This window comes from Cololabis saira, chromosome 10 (assembly GCF_033807715.1).
Source record: "Cololabis saira isolate AMF1-May2022 chromosome 10, fColSai1.1, whole genome shotgun sequence".
NCBI lineage: Eukaryota > Metazoa > Chordata > Actinopteri > Beloniformes > Belonidae > Cololabis > Cololabis saira.
In genome coordinates, this window is record NC_084596.1 from 5,618,758 (window position 1) to 5,631,495 (window position 12,738).

General features: G+C 43.1%; 1 protein-coding gene and 9 non-coding genes across 11 annotated transcripts in view; 4 read left to right on the plus strand and 6 right to left on the minus strand.

The window, feature by feature from the left end:
* The window catches only part of LOC133452317 (NACHT, LRR and PYD domains-containing protein 5-like), a 203,948-nt gene that overhangs the window by 153,873 nt on the left and 37,337 nt on the right, over nt 1-12,738 (plus strand). The window lies entirely within an intron of this gene.
* On the minus strand, nt 3,739-3,812 carry trnat-ugu (transfer RNA threonine (anticodon UGU)). Its single transcript has one exon. It is a non-coding gene; the product is annotated as a tRNA-Thr (tRNA).
* Nucleotides 4,088-4,160, plus strand: trnar-ucg (transfer RNA arginine (anticodon UCG)). Its single transcript has one exon. It is a non-coding gene; the product is annotated as a tRNA-Arg (tRNA).
* On the minus strand, nt 4,318-4,424 carry LOC133453207 (U6 spliceosomal RNA). The gene has a single exon (XR_009783330.1). It is a non-coding gene; the product is annotated as a U6 spliceosomal RNA (small nuclear RNA).
* trnat-ugu (transfer RNA threonine (anticodon UGU)) lies at nt 7,880-7,953 on the minus strand. The gene has a single exon. It is a non-coding gene; the product is annotated as a tRNA-Thr (tRNA).
* trnar-ucg (transfer RNA arginine (anticodon UCG)) lies at nt 8,229-8,301 on the plus strand. The gene has a single exon. It is a non-coding gene; the product is annotated as a tRNA-Arg (tRNA).
* LOC133453216 (U6 spliceosomal RNA) lies at nt 8,461-8,567 on the minus strand. Its single transcript, XR_009783338.1, has one exon. It is a non-coding gene; the product is annotated as a U6 spliceosomal RNA (small nuclear RNA).
* trnat-ugu (transfer RNA threonine (anticodon UGU)) lies at nt 11,566-11,639 on the minus strand. Its single transcript has one exon. It is a non-coding gene; the product is annotated as a tRNA-Thr (tRNA).
* trnar-ucg (transfer RNA arginine (anticodon UCG)) lies at nt 11,825-11,897 on the plus strand. Its single transcript has one exon. It is a non-coding gene; the product is annotated as a tRNA-Arg (tRNA).
* Nucleotides 12,057-12,163, minus strand: LOC133453199 (U6 spliceosomal RNA). The gene has a single exon (XR_009783323.1). It is a non-coding gene; the product is annotated as a U6 spliceosomal RNA (small nuclear RNA).

Genomic DNA, 12,738 nt, shown 5'->3' on the forward strand with positions numbered 1-12,738 from the left:
TGGCCTGGATGGTTGTGGAGCTCTGCACCACGGCTTCACCGCTGTGGTGTGGACTCCTCTATCCGTCCGGGCCGGGATGGTCTCTGTGGGCCCCCCCCCCTTGTAGCTGCGGGCTATGAGACCTCCTGGCCTGGACGGCTCCCTGTTACCGTTTCCTCACCTGGATCCTCTGTGCCTAGCCATGTCTACACCATGTGTCTGCGTGCGTGTCTGTGTGTGTTAGGAATTTAGGTGAATTGTAGTGTGCTTTTGTCTGCGGGGAGGGGAGGGGGGGGGGGGACATTAATAAGTTTTATGTTTATTTGTTTTTTCTTGTTTTTTTTTTTTTTTTCTGTTAAGCACTTTGTGTTTCATTATTTGTAGGAAAAGTGCTATATAAATAAAGTTTGATTTGATTTGATTTGAAGGCATTCTTTTGTTTCTTATTTATTTGTCTCTTAAATAATTATTTAGTATTCATTACAGTTTGAAATGATGGATTAATCTGCTATAAGTTTAACTTGTTTAAAAGAACGATTTATTTTTGATTTGGTCACTGATGACATCACGTCCTGTTAGGCACTTCCTGTTCTTGAGAAAATGGTGGCAGACATGTGGTGCATGCTCTGAATATAATCTGCTTCCGTCTGCTAGAAAACATCATAGAGGAAATACTGTAAATTCCTATATTTAATGTTTAAATGTTTAGATGTTAAAAAACATAAATAGTAATGCTTTGTTAAAAAACTACATTTGATGAACGGTTAAAAAAGGAAGTTTTATTTACATTTACTTACATGTTAAAAAACATTTTAATTTCTACTTAAAGTGCATAGAGTGATGTAAATTCATGTTTAAATTCATGTACAATGCAATATTTAGTTAAAAACAGAATATTTTGTATTGTTTTATTCACAGTTTTCACCACGATGTTAATGAAGAAGTGTGACAGTAAACGCTCAACCTTACTACGACTCTGTCTTCATTAGCGATGGTTTAACTTGGTGTTTAGTCGGAGTTTCAACACACTGAACGAGAACACTACAGTGAAAAGGCACCATTTGATGTTTAAGTGGAGTCAAGATGGAAGCAAGCAACAAGTCGTCTGTATCCAGTTCTAGGAGCAGCAAGTCATCGGCATCAAGTGTGGCCCGCGCCAGAGCTAAAGCCGAAGCTGCCAAGGTGAGAGCATCATATGCTAACCAAGAAGCTAAACTGAAAATGGAAAAGGCTGCCAGAGAAGCAGAAAGGATAACAAGAGATGCTCAAAATCAGTTGGAACAACTAGGATAGACACAGAGTTGGAAGTGCTAATGCTACATCGAGAAGCAGATGCAGCCATGGTGGAAGCACAGGTGTGGGAAGATGCTGCAGAAATACATGCCATAATGGAAAATGGAAAATCCGAATCACAAAAGGTTCGAATACAACGCACCAGCGAATATGTTCAAACTCAGATTGACCTTCAAAATCAGTCTTCCTCCCCACAGTTACCGGATCCACCTGTCAAACCTCCAGTACCTGCACAATCACATGACAGCTTCAAGACATGGCGACCAACTGTGAACATTACAGAATCAAACCTACCTGAGCCAACCAGAGTTGAGGCAAAATCTGAAGTCAAAAAGGAAGATTCTCCCATAAACTTACACGCTCAGTACCACACTCCCCAAAGTAAACCTCCAGCTATCACACCATCTCTCCCAGAATCCTTGGCACAGTACTTGGCACGACGAGATCTTGTTACATCAGGACTGTACCAATTCAATGATAAGCCAGAGAATTTTCATGCATGGCAGTCCTCATTCACCAATGCAGCAGCTGAAGTGCATCTCACAGCAATCCAAGAATTGGACCTCATGACCAAATGGCTAGGAAAAGAGTCTGGCAAACAGGTGAGACGCATTCGCTCAGTGCATGTAAAAAATCCCAACCTGGCTTTACAAAAAGCCCGGGAGAGACTACATGATTGCTACGCTGCCCCTGAAATAATTGAACAGTCACTGTTTCAGCGGTTGGACAGTTTTCCTAAGATTTCAGCCAAGGATCACACCAAGTTGCGCAAACTTGAAGATCTGCTTATGGAGATACAAGGCGCCAAGGAGGATGGATACCTTACAGGTTTGTCATATCTCGACACCTCCTGTGGAATTGGACCAATTGTGGACAAGCTCCCATATGGGCTTCAGGAGAAGTGGGTGTCGTCTGGGTCATGGTACAAAGAAGACAACCACGGCCGCTTCCCTCCCTTTGACTATTTTTGTGCTTTTGTGTGCAATGAGGCAAAGAAACAAAATTACCCTAGCTTCTTTCATCAAAGCAACAACACGGCCCTCGCAAAACCAGATACATTCACTGTGAAGAACTTTAATACCAACAAACCCATCACAGTACACAAAACAGATGTCTCTATGACCAACAACGACCCTAACAAGAACTGCCCACTACACAACAAACCGCATCCGCTTACAAAATGCAGGACATTCAGAAACAAACTCCTCGGGGACAGAAAGGCCTTCCTGAAAGAGAAAGGAATATGTTTCAAGTGTTGTGGTTCGACCTCCCACCTTGCCAAAGACTGCAAATTTTCTGTGAAGTGCTCTGAATGTGACAGCACCTATCATGATGCAGCCATGCATCCTGGCCCATCACCTCAGAGCGTCAACGCTCCTCCACATCCACAAGAGAATGGCGGGGAGGGTGAAGATTATTCTAACGTGACTGATGTTACGACAAGCTGCACTGAAGTGTGTGGCCTAGGTCAGTGTGGTCATTCATGCTCTAAGATCTGCCTTGTAAAGATTTATCCCAAGGGTTTCAAGAACAAAGCCATCAAAGCCTACGTAATTCTTGATGACCAGAGCAATCGTTCCTTAGCTAGACCAGAGTTCTTCGAGGTGTTCAGTGTGGAGAGCAAACCATTCTCGGTATCATCTCAGAACTTGCTCTGGCATTATAGAAACATATGGCAAGAAGGCAGAGGGATACCAAATCGAGTCACTGGATAGCAAAGTCCCCATGTCCCTTCCACCACTCCTTGAGTGTCCTGAGATCCCGAACAACCGGATGGAGATTCCAACACCCTGCGCAGTTTTGCACCAGCCTCATCTCCTTCATATTGCCAAACACATTCCAGAGCTGGACCCAGAGGCTGAAATACTTCTGCTACTCGGAAGAGACGTGCTCAGAGCACACAAGGTCAGGCGGCAGATAAACGGACCACATGATGCTCCCTTTGCCCAACGTCTGGATCTGGGCTGAGTGGTGATAGGAGAGGTGTGCTTGGGTAACGTACATAAGCCGACCGTTAACACGTTCAAGACCCATGTGCTGGATGGCGGTCGCCATTCCATTTTTCAACCTTGTACAAGCTTTATGCACGTCAAGGAAACACAACCAAGCTTTAACGGGCCTGGCAGATCACCAGACAGGCATCCTATTAAAAAGAGACCATAGACTTGGAGAAGATTGATAATTGACATTTGAATGAACAGAGCTCTCTTTTTCTACGCACTCCTGACTGGTTTAAAACTTTCTCAAAAACCCCGGCAGTGACGGTCAGCCAACGACAGTTCACTGATGAGCACTTACTACACTGAGAGACATTGTAATTGTTGACAAACAGTTTCCTCCCTAACAGAGGAGAGGACTTTATCCAACCGTGTGGAAAACCCAGAAATTGGATACTTTTTTTCCACAAAGTACGTGGTTTTAAACATTACAAGAGTTACATCCTTACCTTTGTCTTTATGAGTTTAAAGGCTCTGCTGGGATTTGAACCCAGGATCTCCTGTTTACAAGACAGATGCTTTGACCAACTAAGCCACAGGGCCCTCAACACACGTCTTCAACTTGTTATAAAAACCCTGTTGACACAACAAGTTCATTCTACCTCTGGAGCAGCTTTATTTCACCTCACTGTGATATATTTAGTACACAAATCTGTTCCACTACTGTCCTGGCTTTATGTGAAGTAACAGAGCTATGAAGGATGGTAACTTTTATAGTTACCATATATGGTTACCTGCCTCCTAAGCGGTGATTGATTTATCTGAATGTTGGACAGTTCACCCAGGGCGCAAAAGTAGCCTCAGAAGAGCAACTCGTGGACCACATGGCCTAATGGACAAGGCGTCTGACTTCGGATCAGAAGATTGAGGGTTCAAGTCCCTCTGTGGTTATAGAGCCTTCAGATAGTTAGATCTGGTCTCCTAACTCACATTCATTCTTTACAGGTCACTTTGGTTTAGCTACCCTCACGGAGGGTACGGAGTTCAATAATACACACAGTATTTGATCATTTAAAAAAGGGTGACATAAAACATTCAGGATGAAAGGAAAAATTGGGAACGCTCCACGATTGTGCGTGTCATCCTTGCGCCAGGGGCCATGCTAATCTTCTCTGTATCGTTCCAATTTTAGTACGTGTGCTACCGAAGTAACACAACAGGGAGTTCTCTGTGAGCCCGATTTAGATCCCCCTGGTCTTCCATCCTGGATTCTAATGGTTGCCTTACTGGAGGACAGAAATGGCCTTTAATGGGAGTGTGCTGCCTCTAAGGCATTCTTTTGTTTCTTATTTATTTGTCTCTTAAATAATTATTTAGTATTCATTACAGTTTGAAATGATGGATTAATCTGCTATAAGTTTAACTTGTTTAAAAGAACGATTTATTTTCGATTTGGTCACTGATGACATCACGTCCTGTTACGCACTTCCTGTTCTTGAGAAAATGGTGGCAGACATGTGGTGCATGCTCTGAATATAATCTGCTTCCGTCTGCTAGAAAACATCATAGAGGAAATACTGTAAATTCCTATATTGAATGTTTAAATGTTTAAATGTTTAGATGTTAAAAAACATAAATAGTAATGCTTTGTTAAAAAACTACATTTGATGAACGGTTAAAAAAGGAAATTTTATTTACATATACTTACATGTTAAAAAACATTTTAATTTCTACTTAAAGTGCATAGAGTGATGTAAATTCATGTTTAAATTCATGTACAATGCAATATTTAGTTAAAAACAGAATATTTTGTATTGTTTTATTCACAGTTTTCACCACGATGTTAATGAAGAAGTGTGACAGTAAACGCTCAACCTTACTACGACTCTGTCTTCATTAGCGATGGTTTAACTTGGTGTTTAGTCGGAGTTTCAACACACTGAACGAGAACACTACAGTGAAAAGGCACCATTTGATGTTTAAGTGGAGTCAAGATGGAAGCAAGCAACAAGTCGTCTGTATCCAGTTCTAGGAGCAGCAAGTCATCGGCATCAAGTGTGGCCCGCGCCAGAGCTAAAGCCGAAGCTGCCAAGGTGAGAGCATCATATGCTAACCAAGAAGCTAAACTGAAAATGGAAAAGGCTGCCAGAGAAGCAGAAAGGATAACAAGAGATGCTCAAAATCAGTTGGAACAACTAGGATAGACACAGAGTTGGAAGTGCTAATGCTACATCGAGAAGCAGATGCAGCCATGGTGGAAGCACAGGTGTGGGAAGATGCTGCAGAAATACATGCCATAATGGAAAATGGAAAATCCGAATCACAAAAGGTTCGAATACAACGCACCAGCGAATATGTTCAAACTCAGATTGACCTTCAAAATCAGTCTTCCTCCCCACAGTTACCGGATCCACCTGTCAAACCTCCAGTACCTGCACAATCACATGACAGCTTCAAGACATGGCGACCAACTGTGAACATTACAGAATCAAACCTACCTGAGCCAACCAGAGTTGAGGCAAAATCTGAAGTCAAAAAGGAAGATTCTCCCATAAACTTACACGCTCAGTACCACACTCCCCAAAGTAAACCTCCAGCTATCACACCATCTCTCCCAGAATCCTTGGCACAGTACTTGGCACGACGAGATCTTGTTACATCAGGACTGTACCAATTCAATGATAAGCCAGAGAATTTTCATGCATGGCAGTCCTCATTCACCAATGCAGCAGCTGAAGTGCATCTCACAGCAATCCAAGAATTGGACCTCATGACCAAATGGCTAGGAAAATAGTCTGGCAAACAGGTGAGACGCATTCGCTCAGTGCATGTAAAAAATCCCAACCTGGCTTTACAAAAAGCCCGGGAGAGACTACATGATTGCTACGCTGCCCCTGAAATAATTGAACAGTCACTGTTTCAGCGGTTGGACAGTTTTCCTAAGATTTCAGCCAAGGATCACACCAAGTTGCGCAAACTTGAAGATCTGCTTATGGAGATACAAGGCGCCAAGGAGGATGGATACCTTACAGGTTTGTCATATCTCGACACCTCCTGTGGAATTGGACCAATTGTGGACAAGCTCCCATATGGGCTTCAGGAGAAGTGGGTGTCGTCTGGGTCATGGTACAAAGAAGACAACCATGGCCGCTTCCCTCCCTTTGACTATTTTTGTGCTTTTGTGTGCAATGAGGCAAAGAAACAAAATTACCCTAGCTTCTTTCATCAAAGCAACAACACGGCCCTCGCAAAACCAGATACATTCACTGTGAAGAACTTTAATACCAACAAACCCATCACAGTACACAAAACAGATGTCTCTATGACCAACAACGACCCTAACAAGAACTGCCCACTACACAACAAACCGCATCCGCTTACAAAATGCAGGACATTCAGAAACAAACTCCTCGGGGACAGAAAGGCCTTCCTGAAAGAGAAAGGAATATGTTTCAAGTGTTGTGGTTCGACCTCCCACCTTGCCAAAGACTGCAAATTTTCTGTGAAGTGCTCTGAATGTGACAGCACCTATCATGATGCAGCCATGCATCCTGGCCCATCACCTCAGAGCGTCAACGCTCCTCCACATCCACAAGAGAATGGCGGGGAGGGTGAAGATTATTCTAACGTGACTGATGTTACGACAAGCTGCACTGAAGTGTGTGGCCTAGGTCAGTGGGGTCATTCATGCTCTAAGATCTGCCTTGTAAAGATTTATCCCAAGGGTTTCAAGAACAAAGCCATCAAAGCCTACGTAATTCTTGATGACCAGAGCAATCGTTCCTTAGCTAGACCAGAGTTCTTCGAGGTGTTCAGTGTGGAGAGCAAACCATTCTCGGTATCATCTCAGAACTTGCTCTGGCATTATAGAAACATATGGCAAGAAGGCAGAGGGATACCAAATCGAGTCACTGGATAGCAAAGTCCCCATGTCCCTTCCACCACTCCTTGAGTGTCCTGAGATCCCGAACAACCGGATGGAGATTCCAACACCCTGCGCAGTTTTGCACCAGCCTCATCTCCTTCATATTGCCAAACACATTCCAGAGCTGGACCCAGAGGCTGAAATACTTCTGCTACTCGGAAGAGACGTGCTCAGAGCACACAAGGTCAGGCGGCAGATAAACGGACCACATGATGCTCCCTTTGCCCAACGTCTGGATCTGGGCTGAGTGGTGATAGGAGAGGTGTGCTTGGGTAACGTACATAAGCCGACCGTTAACACGTTCAAGACCCATGTGCTGGATGGCGGTCGCCATTCCATTTTTCAACCTTGTACAAGCTTTATGCACGTCAAGGAAACACAACCAAGCTTTAACGGGCCTGGCAGATCACCAGACAGGCATCCTATTAAAAAGAGACCATAGACTTGGAGAAGATTGATAATTGACATTTGAATGAACAGAGCTCTCTTTTTCTACGCACTCCTGACTGGTTTAAAACTTTCTCAAAAACCCCGGCAGTGACGGTCAGCCAACGACAGTTCACTGATGAGCACTTACTACACTGAGAAACATTGTAATTGTTGACAAACAGTTTCCTCCCTAACAGAGGAGAGGACTTTATCCAACTGTGTGGAAAACCCAGAAATTGGATACTTTTTTTCCACAAAGTACGTGGTTTTAAACATTACAAGAGTTACATCCTTACCTTTGTCTTCATGAGTTTAAAGGCTCTGCTGGGATTTGAACCCAGGATCTCCTGTTTACAAGACAGATGCTTTGACCAACTAAGCCACAGGGCCCTCAACACACGTCTTCAACTTGTTATAAAAACCCTGTTGACACAACAAGTTCATTCTACCTCTGGAGCAGCTTTATTTCACCTCACTGTGATATATTTAGTACACAAATCTGTTCCACTACTGTCCTGGCTTTATGTGAAGTAACAGAGCTATGAAGGATGGTAACTTTTATAGTTACCATATATGGTTACCTGCCTCCTAAGCGGTGATTGATTTATCTGAATGTTGGACAGTTCACCCAGGGCGCAAAAGTAGCCTCAGAAGAGCAACTCGTGGACCACATGGCCTAATGGACAAGGCGTCTGACTTCGGATCAGAAGATTGAGGGTTCAAGTCCCTCTGTGGTTATACAGCCTTCAGATAGTTAGATCTGGTCTCCTAACTCACATTCATTCTTTACAGGTCACTTTGGTTTAGCTACCCTCACGGAGGGTACGGAGTTCAATAATACACACAATATTTGATCATTTAAAAAAGCGTGGCATCTAAAACATTCAGGATGAAAGGAAAAATTGGGAACGCTCCACGATTGTGCGTGTCATCCTTGCGCCAGGGGCCATGCTAATCTTCTCTGTAACGTTCCAATTTTAGTACGTGTGCTACCGAAGTAACACAACAGGGAGTTCTCTGTGAGCCCAATTTAGATCCCCCTGGTCTTCCATCCTGGATTCTAATGGTTGCCTTACTGGAGGACAGAAATGGCCTTTAATGGGAGTGTGCTGCCTCTAAGGCATTCTTTTGTTTCTTATTTATTTGTCTCTTAAATAATTATTTAGTATTCATTACAGTTTGAAATGATGGATTAATCTGCTATAAGTTTAACTTGTTTAAAAGAACGATTTATTTTCGATTTGGTCACTGATGACATCACGTCCTGTTAGGCACTTCCTGTTCTTGAGAAAATGGTGGCAGACATGTGGTGCATGCTCTGAATATAATCTGCTTCCGTCTGCTAGAAAACATCATAGAGGAAATACTGTAAATTCCTATATTTAATGTTTAAATGTTTAGATGTTAAAAAACATAAATAGTAATGCTTTGTTAAAAAACTACATTTGATGAACGGTTAAAAAAGGAAGTTTTATTTACATTTACTTACATGTTAAAAAACATTTTAATTTCTACTTAAAGTGCATAGAGTGATGTAAATTCATGTTTAAATTCATGTACAATGCAATATTTAGTTAAAAACAGAATATTTTGTATTGTTTTATTCACAGTTTTCACCACGATGTTAATGAAGAAGTGTGACAGTAAACGCTCAACCTTACTACGACTCTGTCTTCATTAGCGATGGTTTAACTTGGTGTTTAGTCGGAGTTTCAACACACTGAACGAGAACACTACAGTGAAAAGGCACCATTTGATGTTTAAGTGGAGTCAAGATGTAAGCAAGCAACAAGTCGTCTGTATCCAGTTCTAGGAGCAGCAAGTCATCGGCATCAAGTGTGGCCCGCGCCAGAGCTAAAGCCGAAGCTGCCAAGGTGAGAGCATCATATGCTAACCAAGAAGCTAAACTGAAAATGGAAAAGGCTGCCAGAGAAGCAGAAAGGATAACAAGAGATGCTCAAAATCAGTTGGAACAACTAGGATAGACACAGAGTTGGAAGTGCTAATGCTACATCGAGAAGCAGATGCAGCCATGGTGGAAGCACAGGTGTGGGAAGATGCTGCAGAAATACATGCCATAATGGAAAATGGAAAATCCGAATCACAAAAGGTTCGAATACAACGCACCAGCGAATATGTTCAAACTCAGATTGACCTTCAAAATCAGTCTTCCTCCCCACAGTTACCGGATCCACCTGTCAAACCTCCAGTACCTGCACAATCACATGACAGCTTCAAGACATGGCGACCAACTGTGAACATTACAGAATCAAACCTACCTGAGCCAACCAGAGTTGAGGCAAAATCTGAAGTCAAAAAGGAAGATTCTCCCATAAACTTACACGCTCAGTACCACACTCCCCAAAGTAAACCTCCAGCTATCACACCATCTCTCCCAGAATCCTTGGCACAGTACTTGGCACGACGAGATCTTGTTACATCAGGACTGTACCAATTCAATGATAAGCCAGAGAATTTTCATGCATGGCAGTCCTCATTCACCAATGCAGCAGCTGAAGTGCATCTCACAGCAATCCAAGAATTGGACCTCATGACCAAATGGCTAGGAAAAGAGTCTGGCAAACAGGTGAGACGCATTCGCTCAGTGCATGTAAAAAATCCCAACCTGGCTTTACAAAAAGCCCGGGAGAGACTACATGATTGCTACGCTGCCCCTGAAATAATTGAACAGTCACTGTTTCAGCGGTTGGACAGTTTTCCTAAGATTTCAGCCAAGGATCACACCAAGTTGCGCAAACTTGAAGATCTGCTTATGGAGATACAAGGCGCCAAGGAGGATGGATACCTTACAGGTTTGTCATATCTCGACACCTCCTGTGGAATTGGACCAATTGTGGACAAGCTCCCATATGGGCTTCAGGAGAAGTGGGTGTCGTCTGGGTCATGGTACAAAGAAGACAACCACGGCCGCTTCCCTCCCTTTGACTATTTTTGGGCTTTTGTGTGCAATGAGGCAAAGAAACAAAATTACCCTAGCTTCTTTCATCAAAGCAACAACACGGCCCTCGCAAAACCAGATACATTCACTGTGAAGAACTTTAATACCAACAAACCCATCACAGTACACAAAACAGATGTCTCTATGCAATCGTTCCTTAGCTAGACCAGAGTTCTTCGAGGTGTTCAGTGTGGAGAGCAAACCATTCTCGGTATCATCTCAGAACTTGCTCTGGCATTATAGAAACATATGGCAAGAAGGCAGAGGGATACCAAATCGAGTCACTGGATAGCAAAGTCCCCATGTCCCTTCCACCACTCCTTGAGTGTCCTGAGATCCCGAACAACCGGATGGAGATTCCAACACCCTGCGCAGTTTTGCACCAGCCTCATCTCCTTCATATTGCCAAACACATTCCAGAGCTGGACCCAGAGGCTGAAATACTTCTGCTACTCGGAAGAGACGTGCTCAGAGCACACAAGGTCAGGCGGCAGATAAACGGACCACATGATGCTCCCTTTGCCCAACGTCTGGATCTGGGCTGAGTGGTGATAGGAGAGGTGTGCTTGGGTAACGTACATAAGCCGACCGTTAACACGTTCAAGACCCATGTGCTGGATGGCGGTCGCCATTCCATTTTTCAACCTTGCACAAGCTTTATGCACGTCAAGGAAACACAACCAAGCTTTAACGGGCCTGGCAGATCACCAGACAGGCATCCTATTAAAAAGAGACCATAGACTTGGAGAAGATTGATAATTGACATTTGAATGAACAGAGCTCTCTTTTTCTACGCACTCCTGACTGGTTTAAAACTTTCTCAAAAACCCCGGCAGTGACGGTCAGCCAACGACAGTTCACTGATGAGCACTTACTACACTGAGAAACATTGTAATTGTTGACAAACAGTTTCCTCCCTAACAGAGGAGAGGACTTTATCCAACCGTGTGGAAAACCCAGAAATTGGATACTTTTTTTCCACAAAGTACGTGGTTTTAAACATTACAAGAGTTACATCCTTACCTTTGTCTTCATGAGTTTAAAGGCTCTGCTGGGATTTGAACCCAGGATCTCCTGTTTACAAGACAGATGCTTTGACCAACTAAGCCACAGGGCCCTCAACACACGTCTTCAACTTGTTATAAAAAACCTGTTGACACAACAAGTTCATTCTACGTCTGGAGCAGCTTTATTTCACCTCACTGTGATATATTTAGTACACAAATCTGTTCCACTACTGTCCTGCCTTTGTGTGAAGTAAGTCATCCTAACGTCTCGGTCACCTCAGAGGAGCAACTCGTGGACCACATGGCCTAATGGACAAGGCGTCTGACTTCGGATCAGAAGATTGAGGGTTCAAGTCCCTCTGTGGTTATACAGCCTTCAGATAGTTAGATCTGGTCTCCTAACTCACATTCATTCTTTACAGGTCACTTTGGTTTAGCTACCCTCACGGAGGGTACGGAGTTCAATAATACACACAATATTTGATCATTTAAAAAAGCGTGGCATCTAAAACATTCAGGATGAAAGGAAAAATTGGGAACGCTCCACGATTGTGCGTGTCATCCTTGCGCCAGGGGCCATGCTAATCTTCTCTGTATCGTTCCAATTTTAGTACATGTGCTACCGAGGTAACACAACAGGGAGTTCTCTGTGAGCCCTATTTAGATCCCCCTGGTGTTCCACCCTGGATTCTAATGGTTGCCTTACCGGAGGACAGAAATGGCCTTGGGAGTGTGCTGCCTCTAAGGCATTCTTTTGTTTCTTATTTATTTGTCTCTTAAATAATTAGTTGGTATTCATTACAAATGATGTAGTAATCTGCTATAAGTTTAACTTGTTTAAAAGAACGATTTATTTTGGTATTTGGTCACTGATGACATCACTTCCTGTTAGGCAAGAAGTCTTATAGCAAACGGACAAGAATTTAAAAAGTTCATACATGATTTAGATACAGTTCCAGATATTATTTGTGTACAGGAAACTTGGCTACAGCCCCAGCTAGATTTTATAATTCCAGGGTTCAGTTCCATAAGACATGATAGAAATAACCAACATGGAGGAGGGTGTGCTACTTTTTTCAAAGATGGACTGGCCTATAGGGAGATTCCCTCCCCTGAGGATATTGAATGTACTGTAGCAGAAATTTATAGCCCAAGAGAAGAAGGAAACATTAAGTTAATTAACTTTTATAATCCATGTAGAAACTTAAC